The sequence below is a fragment of the Sciurus carolinensis genome, chromosome 14 (genome assembly GCF_902686445.1).
Source record: "Sciurus carolinensis chromosome 14, mSciCar1.2, whole genome shotgun sequence".
NCBI lineage: Eukaryota > Metazoa > Chordata > Mammalia > Rodentia > Sciuridae > Sciurus > Sciurus carolinensis.
In genome coordinates, this window is record NC_062226.1 from 70,640,232 (window position 1) to 70,664,800 (window position 24,569).

Consider the following 24,569-nt stretch of genomic DNA (forward strand, 5'->3'; position numbering starts at 1 on the left):
TTTTTGTGGTTGGGACCAAAGACCTGAGGAGAACAATAAAAGGAGGTAAAGTTTATCTTGGGGCTCACAGTTTCAAGGTCTCAGTCCATAGATGGCTGACTCCATTATTTTGGGCCTGAGATCAGGCAGCACATCATGGTAGAAAGTGTGGTGGAGAAAGCGGCTCAGGACATGGCACCAGAGAGCAGAGAGAGACTAAAATATAAGCCTGAAAGGCACACACACACCTAGGGACCCACCTCCTCCAGCCACACCCTACCTATGTACAGTTACTACCCCGTTAATCTCTATCAGTGGATTAATGCACTGATTAGGTTTAAACTCTCATAATCCAATCATTTCACATCCGAACTTTCTTGTACTGTCTCCCACAGAGCTTTTGGGGGACACCTCATATCTAAACCATAACATATGTTAATTTGGAGCCAAACAATTTGACATAAATTGCAGGCCTCTCGAACTTGATTTCCTTCTGGATAAAACAGTCATACCTACAATATCCATGTTTATTGCAAGAAAAAAGATGTTTATAAAGTGCCAACTCTTTATATCAAGAAACTTCATAAGGGAAAAGGAAGGAGCAGTGCGCGAGAGTGACGGCGGTGACCCAGTGAGAGGAAGGAGGGGACGACAGCAGGTCACTGTCCTTGGGGCTTGGGTTGGAGCTGGAAATTTAAAATAGTTTGGAGTCAACACTGATTCCAACCATGGGTTTGTCAGCCTCCACTCCTGATGTTCCAGTTCAGACCTCAAATCAGATCATCAGACAGCATCACCACCTTCAGGATGCCCAATGCATGAAGGGAAAATGAAAGTCTGTCCAATGAGCGCGGAACCCTCTGGTGCAACCTGTGAGAGCAAAACATACTCTGTGCCTGACCACCAAGATCGTGCATGTGAGTATATGGAGTGTCCCTTTATAGTTGCTGCTGCTAAGAAAAAGGAGAACCTGGATCCTTCAAATCTGATGCCACCACCTAATCAAACATCATTTCCAGACCAGCCCTTTGCATTGTCTACGGTCAGAGAGGTGTCAGGCATTCCACAAGCAGATTCAGAGAAAAAGTAGGTTTATCCTTCTGAACAGATGTTCTGGAATGCAATGTGAGGAAAGGGTGGAAGTAGAAGGATGAGGGTATTAGTCTGAAAGATATGTGTAATATCATTAGAATTCACCATCAGAACAATGAACAGGCTTGGAAGGAGATTTTGAAGTGGGAAGCTCTTCATGCTGCGGAGTGTCCCTGTGGTCCATCATTGATCCCATTTGGAGGGAAAGCAAAAGAGTATTCGCCAAGGGCAAGAATTCCTTCCTGGATGGGGTATGAGTTGCCCTTCGACAAGCATGATTGGACCATCAACCGCTGTGGCACAGTAGTTAGATATGTGAAAGATTACTACGATGGTGGCGAAGTCAACAGGATTATCAGTTCACCATCCTGGATGTCCGCCCTGCCTTGGATTCGCTCTCAGCAGTATGGGACAGAATGAAAGTTGCTTGGTGGTGCTGGACATCATAACCACTGTTTTGTTTGTGATGCAAAGTATAAACTATTTTTTTTTTTCTGAGCGATACATTAAACTACCCCCCCCAAAAAAAAGAAACTTCATAGTAAAACTAGCTTCTACTGCTATTACATTATTGTCATTCTTATTTTAAGGCTGAAATGGAACTTTCCCTTTGTAATATCTGTGAAAAGAATCCATAAAATAGTGTGAACAGTACTTTTAGTATTTAAGGTAACTTTAAGGGCTATTTTAAAAATAGTTTGAAAGCATTTGCTCACATTTCAAAAATCATCATGAAAATTACAAGTCATGCTTAAATATTCCTTATGGCACATTGCAAAAGACCTTTGCCTATCAACCTTCAGTTGACTGGGATCCTGTTATTGAATGTGATTGAAAGTAATACAGAGATAGTTAAATATTCTCTATCATTCAAGATATTGGGTATGCTACCAATTTATAATATATATGCATGTAACATACTTCCATGTAGAAAGTTGTCTTTAGATGAGTTCATGATAACACAAGAAGATGGATAAAACAAAGTCATGTGCAGAATTCCTGATGAACACCCAACATCCAACAACCACAGCTCCTCAGTTTCAGTCCACCCTTTACACACAGGGGTGTTGTGATTATTTTGCATAACAGGAATTCCCACATAGGAATAGCTCTACCATCAGTGTCCAGTGATTGAAAAAGATACATGATGACTTAATATGTAATTCACTTAGTAACACACTGAAAGAAATTTAAATTGCATGAATTTCAAAAGCATCTACACCTATCTGGAGAACATCTGCACACCCCTGCTCAGAAGATACTATTTATTCAATTGATAGAGAATTTTTAAAATCTGGGTAGAGACTTCCAAAGAAGGATCTCCTCAAAAAATACTGGTTTCCATTTTTCTACCTGCCATTCTCCACCCACAGGCTAGAGATCAATGGATAGCTCTTCAGGAAGATTAGAAGTCTCTGTGCCACTTATCACAAGTCTACCTTCTTTAGAATTGCCTTCCACTTGGACCTTTGTTAGCTTTGTTTATTCTACTTGACCTTAGCCAACTGAACAAGGGTGGGTCCCTAATCCATGAGAGGCCATAGTTCTTTCTGTAGAAATTTAGAAGTGAGATTAAGAGATTTTAATTCTCATCTGGGCTAATTTCAGGAACAGAGGAACAGAACCATCAGGAGCTACAATTTTGTCCTGGTGGCTTGGTGGATGTGCTAACTGGCACAGAAAAAGTGAAATAGACACAGGGAAGAGGAGAGAGATTGGGACAAAAAATCCAAAACCCTAACATAAAACCTGGTAGCTTTCCAGTCCATCCTGTAGCCAGGCTGCACCTTGGGACCCATAACATATTTACATATTTTTAAAATACAACTTCTCCCCACCTTCTTCCCTCCTTAAGTTATTTTGAACTGGTTTCTATTACTTACAATATAATTCTAACCCATAAAAAACCAAGAATGTGGCACCTTATTGGATGGGGAGACATCTGCTAACTCACAGAAGATGCTTACAAACAGTAATAATGCATTGCATCTTTTTGTTCTTTTTATTTATCACATGTTTAGTCTGTCTCTCCCTTTGGATTCTAAATACATCGATGGCAGAGGACAAGTCTGTGTTATCATTTGAACCTCTAGGGTCACTTTTATAATGTACACGTGTTAGATTTTCATTGCCATGACCAAAATACCCGACAAGAACAACTTTAGGAGAGGGAAAGTGTGTTTTGACTCCTACTTTTGGAGTCACGGATTTAGCCCATGGTCAGCTGAGTCCATTTTTCTGGGTCCCCGGTGAGGCAGAACATCATGGCGGAAGGGTGTGGTGAAGGAAAGCTGCTCCATTCGTGGCCACCAGGAAGCAGAGAGAGGGAGGGAGAAGGAGCTGCAAGGAAGACACAGACTTCCGGGGCACACCCCCAGTGACCCACCTCCTCCAACCACGCCCCACCTTCCTACAGTTACCACCCAGTCAGTCCATTCAAACTAGGGTGGACTGATTACATTACAGCTCTCATAATGCAATCATCTCACCTCTGAATATTCCTGCATTCACACAAGAGTTTCTGGGGACACCTCATACCCAAACCATGACAGTGTACATGAAAGAAGTCTTCCTCATGCTTGCATTCATGATGATGATTTTACAATTTGCCCAACTGAATCATTTTTGGCTTAGCTCTGAAATGCTTGTAGATGCTAACAGCAAGAAACTTTGAAAATAGTGTGTTTAAGTCAATTAACTCACCAGTGAACGATCTTCAATATTTGGACTTTTAAGTATTATGGAAGATCCATGTGAAAATCTCTTCAAAGGAGAAAATTTTTTGCCTTTTGGGCATTTGAAGAGGCACCTCTGCTTTGGCTATTGGGAACACTCTCCTATTTTAATTCTTCAGTTTATAAGTTTTCAAATACTTTTCATAATACTTTGAAAAGCATTATGAACTTTGAAATTATACAAGATGAATTTACTTTTAAAAGTTCACAATTTAGACGGAGGATTCTTCAGTCCTTCAGATGGAAGAAACATTCTGAAAATGAGAGCGTATTTGTATTTGGGATGTCATTTGTACTTTTTGACCTTGATTCTATTCATCATTGTTATGATTTGAATGTAAGATGTCCCCCAAACCTCACATGTGAGACAATGCAAGAAGGTTCAGAGAAGGAACGATTGGGTTACAAGAATTTTAGCCCAATCAGTGAATTATTTGCCTGATGGGATTAATTGAGTAACTGAAGGCAGGTGGGGTGTGGTAGGAGGAGTGGGGCATCAGGGGGCATGGCTTTGGGGTATGTAGTTTGTACTTGGAAAGTGCTTCCTGATCATCGTGTGAGCCACACTCATTTGCCATTATATTCTGCTCACCTCCAGCCCCAAGGAATGGAGCTGGCCTTTTTTAGACTAAGTCCTCTGAAACCCGTGAGACCTCCAATAAACTTCCCTCCCTACAATTGTTCTGGTCAGATCTTTTAGTCCCAGCAGCAAAAAAGCTGACTAAAACAATCATCATAAATATCAGCATTTTGCCTTATAAGTAAATCCTTGACTTAGAAAATCTGAAATCTTTCTAACCAGATCATGCACAACAGCAGTAGAGAAAGATCCTCTCATTTTTTATTTGGGAGAGGGTTCCACTAAATTGCCCAGGCTGGTCTTGAAGTCGCCATTCTAAGCCTCAGCCTCCCCATTAGCTGGGATTACAGGCGTGTATCACCACCCCCAGCTGAAGAGAAATTTTCTCATTTAGAAGTCTATCTGCTTTAGTGCTCTGAATTAACTGCCACACTTCCATTGTGAGTTTCCTTTCCTGTCTACAATTTTTTATCTCTAGGAATTGCTCTTCCTAGGGATTCTGTCTAGGCTGTCCTGGTTTCATTATGGAGGATTAAGAGAGCTGGAGGTTGTCAGAGAGGCCAGATAGTGCTGCTGCCTCTTGGTCACCACGGTCACAGCTCCATTCCCAGGGTCTGACCATCCTCATTTCTGGGAGACCTTCTGATGGGTCTTCCTCTGTGATGGGCTGACAGATCTGATTCCATAAGAATGTTATAGGCCAGACTCTAAGGGAAATGACTAAACAGACTCCATTTTGCTCTGAGACTCCATGTTATGTAGGAAATAAGCTTCTCCCATGGGAACACCCTGCCTCTGTACCCATCATCAGTTACTTAGTGTGACATGTTTAATAATATACAATGGCAACTCCTATGTAGTAAAGAATTGCTCTCTTTTGATTCCTATTTCTCCTAAACAATGTACCATGTGAACAGTGATTGTGTGGATGTTAGTAACCATTCTTTAGTTTGTACCTAGGTAAGGGTCATTTTGACCCACTTCCCCCTCTGTCGATGATCTCATGATGTTAGTTTGTAATTTCAAATCATAGCAACAGACACTTATGATTGATGTGATTTTTGGTATAAGAACCCCTACAACCCTGTGGTGGGGGCTGTTCTCCCAATAGCCATTTTTTGGGGCATTGTGTGAGACAGTCAGCTGGCCAGCTTAATAAAGACTCTCAAATTTGGACTTCTCAGTGGTCATCGGACTGTTCTTAAATTGTGCCCCATAACACCTCCTTAATCAGAGGTGGGAGAGGTAACTCTTAAGAAAAGTAATCTTGTAGTTTTTCCATGTTAAATACATATGATGGACAAAAGAAGTTTGTTTTGTTTACATTGTAAACCACAAAAATCTTTTAAAATATAACACTAGGAGTAAACATTAAAGAGAGGATTCTGAAAGGAGCAAATGACTTAGAGTCAAAAGATAGAACCTGGGGTCTCTAGGAAGTCAGCCAAATCTCATTCTGCCTCAGTTTCCTGAACTGTCATGAAAGCAATGCCAATCTCTTACTCACCTGCTTCATAGTTACTCTGATAATAAAATGAGATAATAATGCATATGAAAAAGTGACAGTAATTTAAAAGTGTTAGACATACATTTGTAACTACTTTTGCCTTGAAATTATTTGCTAGAGTTAAATTTATTAAGAAAGGGCTATATTTCACAGCCTATTTCCTATTTCCTGAAGATACTTCTGAATCTTATAATAGTCTTTGGAATGAAAATCAATTGTCAGAGCACAGTGACCCGTGGGGAATTAATTTCAACTGCTTAGGAGCAAAGTCAACTCCCCCCACTTGCACCTGCATGCACATTTTTTTTTTTCGTATGTAAAAGTCCAAAGATGGGCACTCCAGGGCTGGTAGGGGGGTTTTGTAATATTGTTGAGAAATTGGCTCTTCCCATTCTCCCAGTCTTCCATTCTCAGGGTTCACTCTAAAATTGTCAAGATAGCAGTCTGAGTGCCGGCTGCATGTCTGCGTTGCAGGCAGGCAATGGGCAAGGAAGAGGCAAGAAATGGTGTGTAACAGCTCAGTCAGCTGTTCAGAGAGTTTTCCTAGAATCCCCATCTAGTGTTTTGCATTTTTATCTCTTCAACCAGGAGCATGTTACAATGACCACCTGCAAGGAAAACTTAGAAACAAGAGTTTTTAACTATTGTGTTTTGACTAAACAGCCCAAATAAAACCTACTTTCTCTCAGTAATTGAAACAGGAAGAATGGATATTGAGTTGCTCTCTCTTGTATCAGTAATTGAAAATACTGATTACTAGATTGTTAATCAATTTTATTAATTTTCAATTTCCAAGATACTTTAAAGCTGAACATATTGGCAATACCCTAAAAAATGAAAAACAAATGAGAAAAGCAAGTTCTGCACAGCCTTGGCCCAGGTTCACGGTCAGAGGGCTCAAATGAGATCCAAGATTTCCCCTTACCCATCAAGTGCTTTACTTAGTGGCCCATCCCACATCTGGTTTCAAATATAACCATTATGTAGGATTCCTACTAAAGAGCTGGGTTCACCACTGTGCTCAGCAGAATAACGGCCCCCAGAGATGTCCATCCCCTAATCTCCCCATGTGCAGATGTTACCTTACATCATGAAAGGATTTCGTGGTAGTGATTAAGGGGATGGATCTTGAGATGAGGGGATTATCCTGGATTATCTGGTTGGGCCCAACCTAATCATGAGTCCTTAAAAATGGAGAATCTTTTCTGGCTGTGTCAGAGTGGTGAGACCAAAGAAAAAGGTGAGATCTGAAGCAGAAGGAGGGCTTGACCTTCAGACTTTGAAGATAGTGGAAGTGGGACATAAAACCAAGCAATGAAAACAACTGGAAATGGGCCTTAGCTGGCAGCGAGTGGGAAATGGGGACCTCAGTCCTACAACCTTAAGGAACTGAATTCTGTAAACATCTTGAGTGAGCAAAGAAACAGGTTCCTCCCTAGAGCTTCCAGAAAGGAAGAGAGTCCTTGATTTTGGCTCCATGGAACCTGCACTAGTTTCTGATCTATTGAACTGTAAGATCATAATTTTTTTTGTTGTTTTCAATCACTAAGTTTGTGATAATTTGTTACAGCAGCAAAAGGAAACTAATACAAGTGGATTGATAGAAGCCACAAGCTCTTCTGGAATGTTTGTCATCATTTGTCATGTAAGCTGCTCAGTGTAATACCTCCTGACCTGCACAGGAGCAGCTGACAGATTAATGGTGTAGAGCTCACACAGGTAAATTAAATAAATGCAGTCATAGGCAAATGCAGTCATTCACATGGTGGGAGATGGGTCATGAACTGGGCAGTGCATATCATACCCCTCAACCTGTGAGCTCGACTTGAGTTAAAACATGGAACCACACAAATGAGTCCCAACTAATTAAGCCCCAGGATCACCATCAGTTTTTGCATGGGTCACCAGAGGGAGCAGAAAGCAATGAGAGGAAAATACCTGAAAGGCATAAACACGGGAACGACAGTGGGTGATGTAAGGAGAAGGTAAGAAGTAAAGAAGAAAAAGGAAATGATGGGAAAGAAAGAAAACTCAAAGAGAAAGGACAGTGTCGTGTGCTTTTGGAGGCTGCCTATTCCAATGACATTTGGCCATACATGCCCTCAGGGCCAGCCAAGTCAGAGATGTCCTAGTTAGAACATCCTGCTAATTTGCCGACTTCCCTCCTCCCCACAAAGCCCTTTGGTTCTTCTCTTTGAGGCAAACAAGGTCATTTGACTTCAGATCCCATCTGGAGGAGAGGGAGCTGACATTGTCTTTGTTACAGAAGCAGCTGCTGAGGCAGCAAGATGGCAAAGTCCTGAAATGCCCAGGGCGGTGGAAACCAGACCTCTCAAAGGAAGAGCAAAGAAGGGGCTTGTTTTCACCTCAGCAAGGTGAAAGAGAGCCCGTGGGGAAAACTCAGATGTCCACGGGGCCGGGCAGGGAATGCCAATGAGTGAAGCCAGTCAGATTGGAAAGGAAACAATATGTAACAGTTACAGAATAGCACAGGAGCCAAGCAAATCCAGCTGCCGCCCATTACCAGGTTCTCAGTTTGCAATCTCCTCTTTAAAGCACAGGACAGAGTATTAGTGGAAACAGGCTGTCAATCACCCCTCTAGCTGCCAGGAGTGGTGGGAGGAGAGGCTGTGCCCTTGCTGTCATTCCCCAAACACTCAGCTCAGTGCCTGGGACACTGAAAGTGTCTTAGAGCAGTGCCTGGTAAGAATGTAATTCTGCCAGCAGTAATGGAGTCAGTAGAGGTCTCTGCACCTTTTGTCTTCTTGCCTTTCATTCCCCTTTGATCCAAGGTTGTCCCCAAACTCAAAGATATTTCACTTCCTGCCACCTTGATCCAATGAGTCATCACTTCACACCTTGTCAGGAGTCATGACATGGTCTATAAATTTTAATCCCTGAGTTGTTTTACAACTTCTTTAAAACCCCTTGGAGGTTTTGCCCTCACTGGCCTGTAAGTGACCTCTTGTGGTGAAAATGGGTAACTGCATAGTGAATCACCTAAATTGGAACAGTTTCATGTCAATTCAGTTGTAGCATCTAAAGAAGAGGAGGTGAGGTGAGAGAATATGTCTAAAATAAGTTCGTAATTAAAGAAAGAAGTTCTTTGAGGTGGTCAACAATGTGGAAAGGAGACTTATATTAAGAACAGGAGATAGAATTTTCTAATTTTCTTTTTTAAACCTCCAAGGATTGCTGCAAGAATTGAAGATGAGTTTTCCTATCATAAACTACAGGCTCTGGATTCTAGAGACTTGCTTTCAAAGATGGAATCAGGTATGCATATAAACTTCAGACTTTTCATTTAAAGACTGAGACTCAGTCTCTGTATCTGGAAAATGGGAACAATCGTTATATCCATCGCATTTTACTCACGAAATGAGCTCCAATTAGATAAGGTATGCACAATGTTTTCTAGATTGGGCCACATAATCTTTGGTTCATGGTATCGTCTCATAATTAGTCCTTGTGTAGTCTGAATTTATTCAGTTAGTCACTTATTTTTAAATAATATCATAAGCTGTACTAACATACTTAGCATAAAGTGCTATGTAGGTATGAATTTCTCAGGGAATCTGAAATAAAGGTAATAAAATGTCATGACAAGCGATGCAGTTTCTATCCACCAGCTACAAACACTGATTCCTTCTTCCTCCCTTCCTTGGAAATGCTTTTCCTCCTCCTTTTCTTCTCAGTTCAACTTGGGTCATCCTTTATTTCATTTTAACTTTTTATGTATTCAGTTTGTTCCCATATTGTTTTAGAAGTGCCCTTCAATTAATTCATAACAGAGGTTCTTACTGGGAATGATGCAAAGGAATTCACGTGTATGGCAAAGGGTTGGATCAGGGTTGGACCTTGAGTTATTCATTCTTCCATTCATTTTGCAGATGTTCATTGAATTCCTGTGATATGTACACTGGGATAAACACTAGGGATGTAAAGTGAATAAAACAAGGGGCTTGCCCTCCATTATCTTATACTGAAGAGTTTATGATACAAGTGATCAAATATATACTACGAGTTCTGAAAAGAGCTGTGAAGACAAACAAGGGTGAAGACACAGGAGGTGGGAGGATGAGCATGCAGCTCTCTGGGGGGAACAGAGTTTCAAATGGCAGGTTCAGAGGTCCCGAGGTAGTTGCAAAGAGGGTTTTTATCCATCTCCCAACATCTGTAAATCATTTATGGCACATCTCAGAGATATATGGTCATTCTGGATTGATGTGTATACACTTATATGTATATATAGGTGTAATTATATGTACACATACGTAAGTAAATACGCAACACATATGAATATTTTAAAACTTTATCAGAAGTAATGTTACAATCTTAGTTATGAGGAAAAATATTGACGTGTTCTGCCTTCAGATTGCATTAGACATACCTTTTTATGACAAGAAAAAATGTTAGAAAAATGATCCAATGGTTCCTTTTGAGTCTCTGCCCAGCTATTAGGCCTTGGTGACAGATTCAGGGGATGAGGTCATAGCTGCTCTGACAATGTAGCTCCTAGCAGAGAGAGGGGCCTCATAATTCAACAATGATACTTAAAAATAAAATAACAATATAATCTCTTTACATTTTTATTTTAGCTCATGAAGTTGCAGAATCAGTTTTTTTCCCCCTTTCCTCTACAAGACTGCTAAACTATTTTGTTACAAAAAGAAGTCGTGGTGAACTTTTTTGTTGCTGGAACGAAAATCCTAATTACTGAGTGTTATGAAGTTTTGAAGGCAGAAAGGAACAAGGCTGTTGAAAGGTTCCATGAAATCTTTATTAGTGCAAAACTTGTGTACCGTGAAATGGTCAATCTAAAACATTTCGTTTTTAAAAAAAGATCTCTGCTATGGAGATAGAGGTAGGGTTTGTCCTTCTGGACTTCCCTTAACTGAGTAAATTTTCATGCCTACTCTGTACGAGGAGGCATGGTGTCGTGTTAAAGTAGAGAGATGGGAAGCACAGGACAAGGGAAGCAGCCACAGGGCCTAGAGACAGAGATGGACTCCTTCCGGGCTTTAAGGAAAAACGTCACACAGCTCTGGGTGGATAGCAAGTTAGGGGTGGGGCTTCCTGCAGAAGGGGTGACATGGCTGAAAGATTAAGAAAAAGTGTCAAGATAGGTTTTTAATACCTCAACAGAAGAGGTTGTTTATCATTTTTAAAAAACGAATGTGAAGGTTTTTAAGTGAAAATATGAAACCAGAGTGTGAGTGTTTGCTTTCCAGGTGCTCTTCATGAGCTGTATAAGGCCTAACTCCCCACAAGCAGCTGCAAAATCCCCACTCCCCCTCTCTTGGAACCACACCTCGGCAATATGGCGCATATCCTGCTTCTCTTCGGGAGTGTCAGTTTCCCGCCAGCGCAACCCGCACCCAATCACTCTCCACCGCCCTGCCTCAATCCCCTAGCGACAAAGCTTGCCCAATCACCTACCGCCCTGTCCTGTACCCTGGCCTATGAGACTTCTCTCCACTCTATAAAAGTGTGCACATTCTCTGAATAAAGCAGAACTTCTCCAGTGGACCGACAGTTGGTATTGCCGGGTGCTTGTACTTGGGCTGAACCACGATATCTTCCTACCTGGCTTGATGCACTGTATTTTCTCTTCAAATCTTAGCAAATGCAAGCCACAGAGTTAGCTGAGGGTAATTAGCTAATGGCTCACTTTTATGCATAAAATGAAGATATCATGTATGAAAATCAATTTACATTGAGTTCAAACACATGCTCATATTCAACTCTAAGGAACTGATCGCCCTGCTTCTTCCATGGAGGAGTTTAACAAACCCAAGCCAGGAAGATGAATTGCAAAACAACTTGTTCTTTTCTCCAAACTAAAATATCAATGCATCCAGAGACATTTAAAATCAATGTCACTTCTAAACTCCAAACAGATGCGCCTTCTAGTATTCCAGGGCTAGAGCTCTGCTAAATGTGAGAACTGTTTATATTGTTTATTCTGTTTCAGAGCAGAAACTTGACTTTAAAAGTTGGTGTCCAATGGATTCAGGAGCTGGGAGCCATGCTGACAGGCTTTATTTACTTTTTAAAATCAGAGTTCAATAGATTTGGTTTTCATGGAACCAGAACTTATAAAAATGTAAACCCTAGAAAAAAATAAATATTTTAAGGGTTCATCGCTTCCTGTCTCCACCTCATACACTCTACACAAACAAAATGGTGTCCTTCCTTGGACACTATTTAAAAGGAGGTCTAACTTACACAGACATACTACATATGCACAAATCTTAATTGTACAGTTTGATGAGTGTGTGTGTGTGTGTGTGAGAGAGAGAGAGAAAACGAGTGGGTATGTGTTCTTGTATCTATAAGATACAGGACATTTTCTTTCATCCTAAAAAACTCATTTTTGCCCCTTCCCAATCAATACCTCCTCCTTACCCCATAGGTAACTGCTATTCCCATTTCTTTCATCATAGATTAGATATACCTGTTCTTGAACTTCACAAAAATGAAATCCCATAATAAATATTCTTTTGTGTTGGGCTTCATTGGTGCAACATACTGTTTTTTTTGGGGGGAGGGCACCATTGTACTCAGGGTCACATCCCCAGCCCTATTTTGTATTTTATTTAGAGATAGGGTCTCACTGAATTGCTTAGTGCCTCACTGTTGCTGAGGCTGGCTTTGAACTTGTAATGCTCCTGCCTCAACTACTCCAGCCTCTGGGATTACAGGTGTGTGCCACCATGCCAGGCTAACATACTGGTTTTTGTTTGTTTGTTTTAGTACCAGGGATTGAACCCAGGGGCACTTAACCACTGAGCCACATCCCCAGCAACTTTTTATTTTGAGACAGGATCTCACTAAGAGGCTGAGGATGGCTTTGAACCTGTGATCCTCCTGCCTCAGCCTCCTGAATAATGGGATTACAGGTGTGCATTACCATGCCGGCTACAATATATTGTTTTAAAAATTCACCCATCTTGTATCTATCAGTTCAGAATTTCTTTTTATTGATGACTAGTATCCTGTTGCACAAATATACTTCAGTTTGTTCATCTATTCTCTACTAATGGACATTTGGGTCATTTCCAGCGTGGACACTGTTTTTGCTCTTCATAAGATTTAAGACCTGGCTGGATGGGTGTAAGAAATGAACTTAGAATAAGTTATCAGCACAGATATTTTTTTACAGATTGTTCTAATATGTTATATCTCAAGTTCCTGGCAGAAATAGAATATATCTTTCTCACACTCTATAAAGTGTCTGAATCAGAATTATTAAGCATCCAATTAAATATATTTGGTTCACATGGTGCTAATGAGTATGTAAGTATAGACTGAATACTTGACAAGCTTATGGGTTTTTCTTCTGAAAAGAGCTCTATTTTCCAGGTTTCAGGAAACAGAGGGACCTCCTCTATCATCTCCCCAGGCTGTGCTACTGACCATAACATGGTTGGCAAGAGTGTGTGTCACTGGCAAAAACTCCTCATCCAGACTAGAAATCTAACCCAGGGTACATGGTGCTCAATTTGGGTGAATGGTAAAGTTATTCAAAAAGCAACTTATTCAAAAACCTGTGTACATTGTTAATAAAATGTTATGGAAATATTAATGGTAATTACCATATGTTGATTCTTATGTATCACTCGTAGTTTCTTCAGTCCTCACTATTCTGCCAAAGGAGTGCTGTTATTCCCACATTTCAGGTGAAGAAACAGACTAAAGGCATTAAACCAGAGGTGGATCCTAGGTGTCATGTTCCAAAGTCCACTCATTCTCTTTACCCTAAGACATCTTTATTCAATTAGTGTATTCCATACTTAAAGTTAGATATAGGTCCAACTGGCTTACTCATGACAACTACAAACCTCCAATATTTCCATTACAAAAGATCAGCACAGAAACAGATTCCAGTAGTTGCCATCAGAATGTAGCACTTACAAGGAACTTAAATATTAAACAACAAAACTTATCTGATATGTGCATAAGAACAACTTCCAGTTCTACACCAGTCAAAACATTTCATTAGTTCTAAGTTTTTCTACCCTAAAAATAAATTTTTTTGATTGTGAATTTTTGCTACTGCCTCTCAAATAAGGCACAGGCTTTAAAAATAGCAAAGAATTGCATTTATTTTTAGGTTCAAAAAACACCCATAGTGATGTCCTCAGATTTCAAAGATAAGTCTGTGCAAACTTTTCCTATTCATCTTGGTTCCATAGTAAGACACCTGCAGGAAGATCAGCTCTCTTCACAGACAGTTCTTTGGAATTCATTGCAGATGTAGTATGGAGAATAAGCTGAACAACTACTGATGATTCCCATGTCTTGCATGTGTCCCAAGAATAAAGGTTCCCATAGTTTAAGTATTCAAAATCGAGTGATGCACTGCAGACAAAAACATTCCAACATTGGAAAGTCATTTTGCTTGGAGACTGTCCAAGTTTCTTCTAAACAGTAGTGGATGATTTAACCATGGACATGTTTTTAACAACATTTGTGCACTCAGTTTCCAATGCATGGAAGGAACTGAGCTATACCTCTGGGCTGTTTCACCCAGATTTTGAACATTCCTTAGATTGTATAAAGAGGAACTCAAAGGACTTGATATCTACTCTGGTAGTGCTGGACACCACACACCCTTCATTCTCTTATACTTTGACTATGTGAGCAGTGGGGACTGGGGATACATGAAATGTCATGTGTCTTTTTCATAAGCATGTTTTCTGTGTTATAGAAGATCTCCAAAAGTATACATTTAGTGCCTGAAATAATTATATCATAGTTGAGAAGTAGTTTGCTCATTCATTGGCAATATTTAAAAATGGATCATCTCAATGTAAACAAATGTGCACAGAGACAGACATCTCTCCCTACATACTGACATACTTGGGTGTATAAATGGCACAAAAGTTAAAACACTGGAGATATATATATATATATGTATATATATCTTTATATATATGTATATATATATTTTTATATATGTATATATATTTATACATATATATAAACTTATTCATTTAATAATCAAAATCTTTAATGCTTTTTCATAAAGTTCTAGAAATAACATAAGTACTTTACTAAAGTAGAATTTATAAAATTAAAAAGGATACTTCAAGGTTCTTTTAGCTCACATATTGATGAGAACTGGTGAGTTGGGCATTTTTTTTTTTTAATGCCTACTGACCAACTGATTTTCTCTTTAGAGGAACTATCACATCCTCCGCTCATTTATCTATTGTGGTCTTAGCATTAGTAATAAAAATTATATAAGCTAGTTATATAATGAGGCTACTATCCATTTAGCTATAACATTTTCTCTATGATTTGGATGACTATTTTAATCTAAGCCTCAAATTAATGAACCCTAAATAAGCAAGAACTTAGGTGGGAAAAAAAAAAGAAGGAAACAAAACCCAAGCCCCTTTCAGATTCATGCTCAACATGAATTGCTACTTGAGTACAAATCAGAAAACTATCAGCTAATTCTCCAAGTAGGAATTCACACACAGCAAAAGAAATCTCTCTTAGGAACACTTAAAACACAACAATTACACAAACATAACTGAGAGATCTATCTTTATCATAATGGTGTACCACCTCACTTTATAACGAGTGCAAACTATCAAGTCAACTCAATATATCTGGATCTGAAACCAAAACTAGGTTTCTTTGCTCAGTAAGAGTGAGCTACAGCATTTACATTTTGTTCAGTCCACATATTAAAGACTAAAGTCTCCAGGCAGATACCGGAAGTCAGAGAGAAGCTAGACAGAGGCACCAAGAGTTTACACAAGTTCAGCAAAGACACCGTGCAAAAAATTCTGGTGTCCAGGGTGACTGTGTACAGTTATAGTTTATTACTCTTTGCAAAGGGACAAATAGTTAGCATTTTTTGAAAAGCACAGATCTGTTCACTGTATTTATTCCTTAAAGACAGGATGATATGCACCCTCAATAGTTGCTTTAGCCCTTCAATTATACTGTAAAATCAACTGTGACAGGTTGTTTTATTCCTTTTGTGTCAGTCCAAAACACCCATGGGATACATAATTTGGTGATCAAAGCCTTAACTTAGAGTTAAGAAAGATTTTAGCAGACAGACTGATATCCAATGTGCAGAGGCAGAGCATGGAAAGAAATTAGCAAACATTCAACTAAAATGTTCTCAAGGGCAGGGATTCATGGTAATAAATGGAATCATTTCAAGCTTGAAGAAGGTTACCTGTGGGAGACTGCCAGATTGCTTCAGGGATCACTGCGTTTCATCAGCCTAAAAATGGAGCTGCCTGTAGAATTTCTAGGTCAACAAAAGATGCAAAAGAGACACTAAAATCTAACATAATAGGAGGCCAAAATGAATCATTTATAAAGGGTTAAGATTGCTAGAGATTTACAAATTAGAAGGATACTCACCAAGTCTAGAATATTGTAACCATGAGAATGAACCATATTATTCAAACACCATGGAAAAAGGAGGTGAGACCAAAGTCTCAGTAAAATTGAACGATATGAATGTAGTTGTATTGGTTCTCATTTTTTAAAGGACCTTCCTGGATTTTAATTTCCTACCCCCTTGCTTGGTGTAATTTTGTTTTGGAAGTCTCTTATAAAGAAGAAGGTTATAAAGAAGAAGAAGAAGGTCCTTTTTTAAAGGACCTTCCTGGATTTTAATTTCCTACCCCCTTGCTTGGTGTAATTTTGTTTTGGAAGTCTCTTATAAAAAGAATGGCATAAGCTGTCTTCTAACAGATGTTAAATGTTTATCCTTTAACAAATTAGATTTATATTATGGTTACCAATGTAACTGGACTTATTTCTTCTGTGAATTTTCTCTATTTGCCATGCATTTCCGATGTTTAAATTTTTCTCCTTTTCTGCTTTCTGTAAGATTGAATTCCTTAATTCTTAACTTCCTAATCAATTGGTATGAAAATTAGACATTCTGTTTCTATTGTTTTTGTGACTACCTTAAATTTTTAACATTGATTCAGAGTTAGTTAATCAACACTTTTACTCTCCTCCCCCATAAAATAACGAACTTAGAATGCTATAGCGCCAATTACCACCTACCACTGTCCATGGTTGTTATTTAGAGCTTTAATTCCATCTTGTTTTAACCCCCACTCCTCAAAGTCATTATTACTGCTGTTAGTCAATGTTTGTTTAAATGAAAGTACTTATTTACCACTTTTCCCCACTCACTGTTCATTATTAAAAACCACTCCAATCTTCTGGGTTCTATCTCATTCTTCCAGAAACAAATCTTGAGCAATTCTCCAGTGAGCCCATCTTTCTGTAAATGTAAAATATGACCTAAACTTGGCAACATCTGAAAACCTCAAATTATATAATCTTCCATGTTTTCGGTTATACCATTTTTCATAAATTAAAAAAAAAAGTATACCCTCTTCATCTGGTCACTTTTCAGTTTAAAATGACTTGTTTCTTCCCATTCATGAAAATGGACTTTGAAATTGTAAAAAATGTTACTAAATTTCTCCTCTATTCTCAATGGCAAAGGAGAAATCATCCTAACATCTCTTCTAAAACGATCACAAGTGAAAAGTTGTCCCATTCTTATCACAATTTCATTAAGATCCAATTTAAGGTCTACTTTCTATTTTCTAAAACAAAGACATTCATTTTAATTCATAAGTAGGAAAGTTTACTAGGTAGGCTAATATATTTATATGTTGCATGGCTACAAAATCAGGGTACACATAGTCCCAGTATACTTAGTTACCTTTTCTACTTCCCCTGACTCCTATCGGTAGAGACTATATTGGCTTATATCTTTCCCCATTTATTCATGACTTGATTTGAATTTTTGTTAAGATTTACTGGAAAGGCTTGTCTGTTCATCCAGATTCAGGTGGCACATACCTGTAATCCCATTGACTTGGGAGGCGGAGGCAGGAGGATTGCAAGTTTGAGGCCAGTCTCAGCAACTTAGTGAGGCTGTAGGCAACTTAATGAGACCCTGTCTAAAAATAAAAAGGACTGGGAATGTAGCTCATGATAAAGCACCCCTGGGTTCAATTCCCAGTACACACACACACACACACACACACACACACACACACACACACATATGCACACACACACACACACAAATGATTCATACGATTCAGGTCACTCTATAGAAACCAACCCCTTCTGGCTCAGCTGCTCTGGGTCCTGTGGTTCCTGACACTCAGATGAACAACTTTCTCCAAGATGTATGAGAGAACAAGTCTTAAGCTTTGCCAAAGACTGATTATTTCCATAGCACCCACTGGTTTTTGTTAATGTGAAAGTCACTGGGACAGAATGTCAAGAAATACAAGCCACCTACTATGAAAACAAACAGCACAGCCTCTCCTCACTGTCTAGCCTCGTCAATCGTGTTTGGTGGCATTCACTGACAGCAAGAGACTGCTGGCTGGTGGCAGTGTTCTCTTCCCAGAGATATTATCTCCCTAACGTGTACACAAAATGCGACTTCCCAAATTCAGATTCCCAGAAGCTCCTTCCAAAGCATTCTAACTTCTGTACTTCTGATAACCACATCTTCAAATCAGCAGCACGGGTTTGCAAATGAGTGATGGAATGCATGCCCTAATGCAGTTAATCTGAAGAGGCCGGAAGTGCAGGGGCAATTTAATCTCTGCAGCAATGCGCTGAAACCCAGTGACAACCGTAATGGCCTTAATACCAAATGACAATCTCCTTTCAAGAGCTTTATGAATATTAATACAGTGATCAGAGAGCAATATTTAAAAACAAAGAGCATGTCTCCGCTTTCGACTGCAATGTCTCTGAATTAGAAAAGGCCTATCTCCCCAGGTGACAACGTGCAGCTCAATAAGGTGATCTTGACAATGCTCTTGACGCTGTTGCTCACCTGCCAAAGGTGAAACTCGTGATTTCAACCCGCCAATTTAAAAATAAGTATAGTAAATACCTAATATGTGCTCAAAAGAGGGCAAGAATTTTTGGAAGCAAGAGGCAGGAGTCATCACTACACAATTGGCTTTTATCTAAGAATCAGAAAATGATGAGGGTTGGTAAGGCTGTGAAGAAACTGGAACCCTCATGCAGTACTGGTGGGAATGTAAACTGGTGCAGCCACTGAGGGAGAAATTCAGATGCTAATGAAATTAATTAAAATAAAATAATGACCATATGACTCCATAGTTCTTCTTCCGGCTATATACCCAAAAGAAATGAAAGTGGGACTCAAATTCTTATACACCAATGTTCACAGCAGCATTATTCACAATAGCCAAAACCAGAAATAGAGCAGAAGCTACCTAAATGGGGGGAAAAAAAACTCTTTTAAAATAATAGTACAGTAACCCCTTTAAAGTCAAAAGAGATTTTTTTTTTTTTTTGTGGTGTTAGGGATTGAACCCAGGGCTTTGTGCCTGCAAGGCACACACTTTACCAACTGAGCTATATTCCCAGCCCAAAGGAAATGTTTCTAAAGGGAACTTAGTGAAAAAACTGCACCTCAAGTATGTAAGAAAAAAATGGTAACTGTCCTTTGTTGCCCCTCATTTAGCACAGGCCAAGAAAAAGAAGCACTGGAAAATACTCATGCTAATTCTGAAGGAAGAAGAAAACAAGACTGATTATCCATCTGCAAAAGCCTCCAGGTGGTTAAAATGTGAAGGTGACTAGTAGAGCCATGAGGCAGCATTCTAAACTCATTTATTATCTTGGAAGCCACTTGTTCAAAGACCCTCCTGGGGGTCGGGGTGTCTGCCCACCTCTGGTAGCCTCCTGATGTGTCCTCAAGCACCACATGAAGGATCTGAGCTGCACAGGTACGGCTGGGGAGAGGACCCACGCAGTCCTCATGGGCAGGGGGTCTGCAGAGATCCATGCATCCCATCACCTCCATCCTCTACCCACTAATGCTCCCAAGGGGGTACCTCTATGTCACACCTGTCAGTGGAACTTCGTACCCAACTATCCAACTGCCCCCTGGGTAGTTCTTTGCAGCTGTCTCAAACTGCCCCCAAAGAACACATCATTGTTCACATTTATCACACTTCTGCCACATTATGTCTCAATATCTTGATAAACAGCCTTGATGCCCCATTTCCAGGACGACGCTGTCACAGTTGATGGTTCACCTCTCTCCAGCATGCTCCATGTCTAATCTTTCAGCCCAGGCCTCTCTCCCCACCTCCTGCCATGTCCTGGGTCCCTACATCCTGGGTCTCAGCCCTTTAGTTTGCTGACCATCATATGAACTCAGCATGCTGTAGGTGTCTGTTGGCCTTGTGGTCTCTATGCCAGACTGCAGGTTCCCCACAAGTGTCCTTTATTTGCCACTCCCAGTATCTGGGCAGTGCCTAGCACATATTGATGCTGGATAAATGTAGCAATAAAGGGCAATGAAAATACTTTGAAATGTATACCTGATTTGGTCTCTGTCCTGCCCAGTGGCTTTGCATCTCATTAAGAATGAAATTCAAAATCCTTCTTCTGGCCAATCAGGTTTGCTTGAGTTAGCCCTTGGGTACCTGTCTGACCTCATCTCCTAGCATTGCCCTGTGTCTCAAGCACATGAAGTTCATCCTCACATCAGGATGTGTACCTGCCATGGCCTCAACCTGGACCCACTTCCCCCAGATGTCTCCATGTCTGGCTCCTCAGATGCACTGGGACCTCACTTCAAATATTCCTGCCCAGCCTGGCCTAGCTAGCCCCAGGCTCACCTTGCCCCCTCCCCACCGCCCTTCTGCCCTGCTTCATATTTCCTCACTGTGCATTATTTTCCGACATTATATTTGCTCTTGGTTTGCAGTTTCCTCATCCCATGCTGGTTCTGTTTTTTTGTTTTGTTTTGTTTTAGGCTGAAAATCTGTCTATGTTGCCCCTTCCTGTATTCCCAGTCACTGGAACAAGAGCCAGAGCCAAGTAGGTGTGCAACAAATATTTGTTGAATGATGGATGAATAAATGCTCAAAATTGAGTGGTTTATATACTTCAGTATGGCTTGAGTTTTGAAACAGGGATCACTGGTTATAATAAATTACTGGAGATCCTGGTTTGGAATTACCAGTTCATTCGACAAGTATTTACTAAATTCTATAAAGCATAGAGAAGGGGTCAATCATTTCCATGTAGAAGAAATAATACTGTCTCCTGAAAAATGAGTTGGTATGTGTCAGATAGAGAAGGGTGTTTCCAACAGAGAAAGTCACACCCATGATGGGGAAAGCCAGGAATGTGAACAGCTCTTCGAACGCTCAGGAACATCTGCCAAGATCAGACATCCACTTCTCTGGAACCCTTCATTTTCTACACTCATTAATTTCAGTCCCAGGCTTGGACCCCATCTTCTCATATCTATCTGTGGTGACTCCAACCAGGGCACAGGTATGTCAGAAGTGGCAGGGCTTCTTCAAATGAGAGGAGGGACCTGAACTATGTGGGGGATTCCCCTCTTCTCACCATCCGCCCTGCACCTGACCATCTTGGCCCTTCGAGTCTGTGTCCCTGGAGCTGGGGGAGAGTGCTGCAGTCTGTGGGTGTGACCAGAAACAATGGAGGCTTGTGTTGAGACCCTGGGTGGGGGTGGGGGTGGGGGTGGGGTGGCCTGTTCTGGCTGTGCCTCCTTCCCCTTTCCAGAAAACTCCCCTTACAACTTTCAAAAAAGTAGCACCGCCTTGTTTGCAAAAACATTTAACAACCACACAAAGTAAGGGAAAAGACATGTGACAGGCCACTCTGCACTCCTAGGCAGGACTGCCCCCCTCAAGTCAGAGGCGGGAGATCCGGAGACATTTTCCACTTAGGGAAGGGCAACAGAAAGCTGCTTGGACTTCCTGAGAGGGCCCCCCTGTGCTGTGTGGAGCTTCTCGTCTCTCAAATCTCCTAATCACAGCCAGCCTGTGATCACGCTCCAACAACCCAGCAAGAGAAAAAAACTTCATGAATGATCCCGAGCCTCCTCAAAGCCCGAGGATGAATCACTGTTTCCTTTGAACGTTTAAATTTTACAGCTTAATCTGTTATTTGAAATAGAAGAGAACTAATTACATCTTCCACCTTAGTGCTATAAAAATCCAGCCAGACGCAGGCGCTCTATCACATCCACACCAGCGTAACCGGGATCAGCCTTGTCCAGCCATGTCTCTGGATGCCTCCACTACAGCTTGTGTGTCCTTGCTGCCACCTATAAGCAAAAGTAACCAATGCGGTTTGGGTACCATTATGAAAACACAAATAACCTGGATAGAAGCAGACCTCAAATGGGTCAGCAAGCTTTCCTTTATTCTACAGTAGAGTCAATCAATCAGGCACTGGAGGGGTTCATTTTCTAGGTAGAAAAATGGCCACCGGTTACAGAGGGAGTCTGAGTTTTATAGTTTACAATGAAGGTGGTTTAATTATTGAAGACTGAAGCAGGATGTATTGGTTTGGACAGTCAGGAAAGAAGCTATAAAGCCCGAAACTCACTGTCACTGGGGAAAGCTCAGAACTCGGTGCTTCACGGCTTATTCTCTTTCTCCTGGATTCACTGTTTTCTAGAGCTTCACTATTTGCTCTTCTCTTTCCAGGACTCATCAGCCAGGGGAAAGGGTAAAAGTCCAGGGTTCAGTGTTTCAGTATCCACCTCCTCTATTCAGGACCCACTGTGGTTGGAAAGGGATGGATGTTTGCTTTTGGTGGAGATGCTGGGGATAGAACCCAGGAAGGGATGAAGGTTTGCTCTTTTCCCTTCAGGGCCCATTGTTACTGGAAAAGATTTACTGGGAGAGGATTAATGATTGTTTTCCTCCTCCCTCTTCCTCCAGGTCAGACAGTTTTGGGGGGTTGTCATTTCCCTGTTCTGGGGTTTGTCATTTTCCATATCCTTCATCACCAGCCCTCCATCTTCCAACCAGCCATGGAAGAGGTCATATAAAGACATAGACATCATTTACATAAATAGCTTCTGATGTAGTCATCTGAGGCTCCTGGTGACCAGATACCCAAGCTCTTTTTGAGGCAGCACAGTTGGTGGTCCAGGGCCAGGCTGCCCTTTAACAGCCATGTGTACTCACTGCTCTGCTCCTGGCTCCTTGGGTGTCCACTGTGACTGTAATGGTATTTACCTGGAGGTATTGTAGGACTGAAAGAAATGATGAGGTCAAGGGTTTAGGATGGTAGTAAGCAATCCCTAGTTTCCAGTGAAGCATGTGGGAGGTGGGTATGAGCCAGCAGGAAAGAACTGAAATCTTCCAGAAGCATTCAGTCTTTACAGTTTCATCTGTCCCCCCATCTAGCAATGGCAAAGGATGCTTAGAGCCCAAAGAGGTGAAAGAGGAAGGAACAAAGACTGGACCAGTCCCTTATTGTAAGGCTTACTTAGTGATAGAAAGGGCCTACTTCCAAGTTCCCGTTTGACCTCCTGGGGTGCTTCTTCTCTGAAGAGGAAGGTTGATTTGGTGACCGTTCCTGGGAGGCTACCTTTTCCATTCAGGTGTGGCTTTACACACAGCCCATATGACATCACACCCCTAAACTGGAAAAATATTTCTAAAGCAAGTGACTTTCATGTAATAAATGAAAGTCAAGCAGAACTGTCCAAGGTTATATGAGAGTATGAGACTGTGTTATGTGTATTTATTTCTATATACTATAAGCATGTGTGTAAGGAGTTCTTGGCTAGGACTCTTTTGCTTCCCACTCCATGATATTTGCCAATGTCTAGAGACATTTTTGATTGTCACAGTGTGTGTGAAGGGGAGTGTGACTGGTATCTAGTAGGCAAAGGCCAGAGATGCTACTGCATATCCTACCATGCACAGGACAGTCCCCTACAGAGAATTATCCAGCCCGAAATCCAAGAGTGCCAAAGGTGAGAAGTTCTGAAAAATAATATGTGCCTATTTCTATTATGCATATCATCAAAGATGACTGAGGCAGCACTAGGAATTTCTACTAACGTGCAGAAACAGAAACTTCGTTCTTAAGACTTAACATTCTTCCTGTGAAATAAAATCTCTGCAGTATGGGGTGAAAGCCAGGCTGAGAATGGGGGAAAATGATCCCTTGCTCTCTGCTGGAATAACGCTGATTCAAAAGTGGCCAAAAAACTTAACTAGTGTCTTTCTCTCTTCCTGGGTAGATAAGAACAACCTGGATCCAGCTCCAGAATAATCAAATCAAGTTGCCAGGCATGCAGCTTTTATTGTGAGAAACACTATAAATTCTTGTTCCCCTGCCAGATAGGTCAGAATTGAGGGAGAGGTTTCAATGTATTCTAAGATGGGGAATCAGGGAATATTAATCAAGGATTAATCCTGAGAAGGCTTTTACCTCATCTCCTTTCTTCCTAGAAAAAGGAGAGGGTGCAGCATCATTGAGATCAATGGGAACCTACCCAGCCTTAGGACCCAAACACCACAGAACACATTTTAATAAGAGCTAAAAGTGGAAGATTTACTTTCACATAAACTGCACTGAGTGTCTATTATGTGTCAGGCAGTGACACAGGAGAGAGAGAGATGGAACTCCTGACCTCCTGTGGCTTAGGATGGAGAGAAGCAAAACAACAGGAGAGCAGTGTGGTATGGAAGGGCAACAGCCCCAAGTTCAAAGACTCCCCAAGAGGATATAGGGAGTCACAATCTGGGTAGTGAAGTCATTTGGGACAGGGAGATGCTTTTTTGGTTTGGAAGGGTGAAGCAATGTTTGTTGCGGGTGGGAATGC

General features: G+C 40.8%; 1 protein-coding gene and 1 pseudogene across 5 annotated transcripts in view; one reads left to right on the plus strand and one right to left on the minus strand.

Moving 5' to 3' along the window:
• Apba1 (amyloid beta precursor protein binding family A member 1) overlaps positions 1–24,569 on the minus strand; it is a 203,184-nt gene that overhangs the window by 90,546 nt on the left and 88,069 nt on the right. The gene's annotated exons all lie outside the window — the stretch shown is intronic.
• Positions 708–1,520, plus strand: LOC124964561 (holocytochrome c-type synthase-like; annotated as a pseudogene).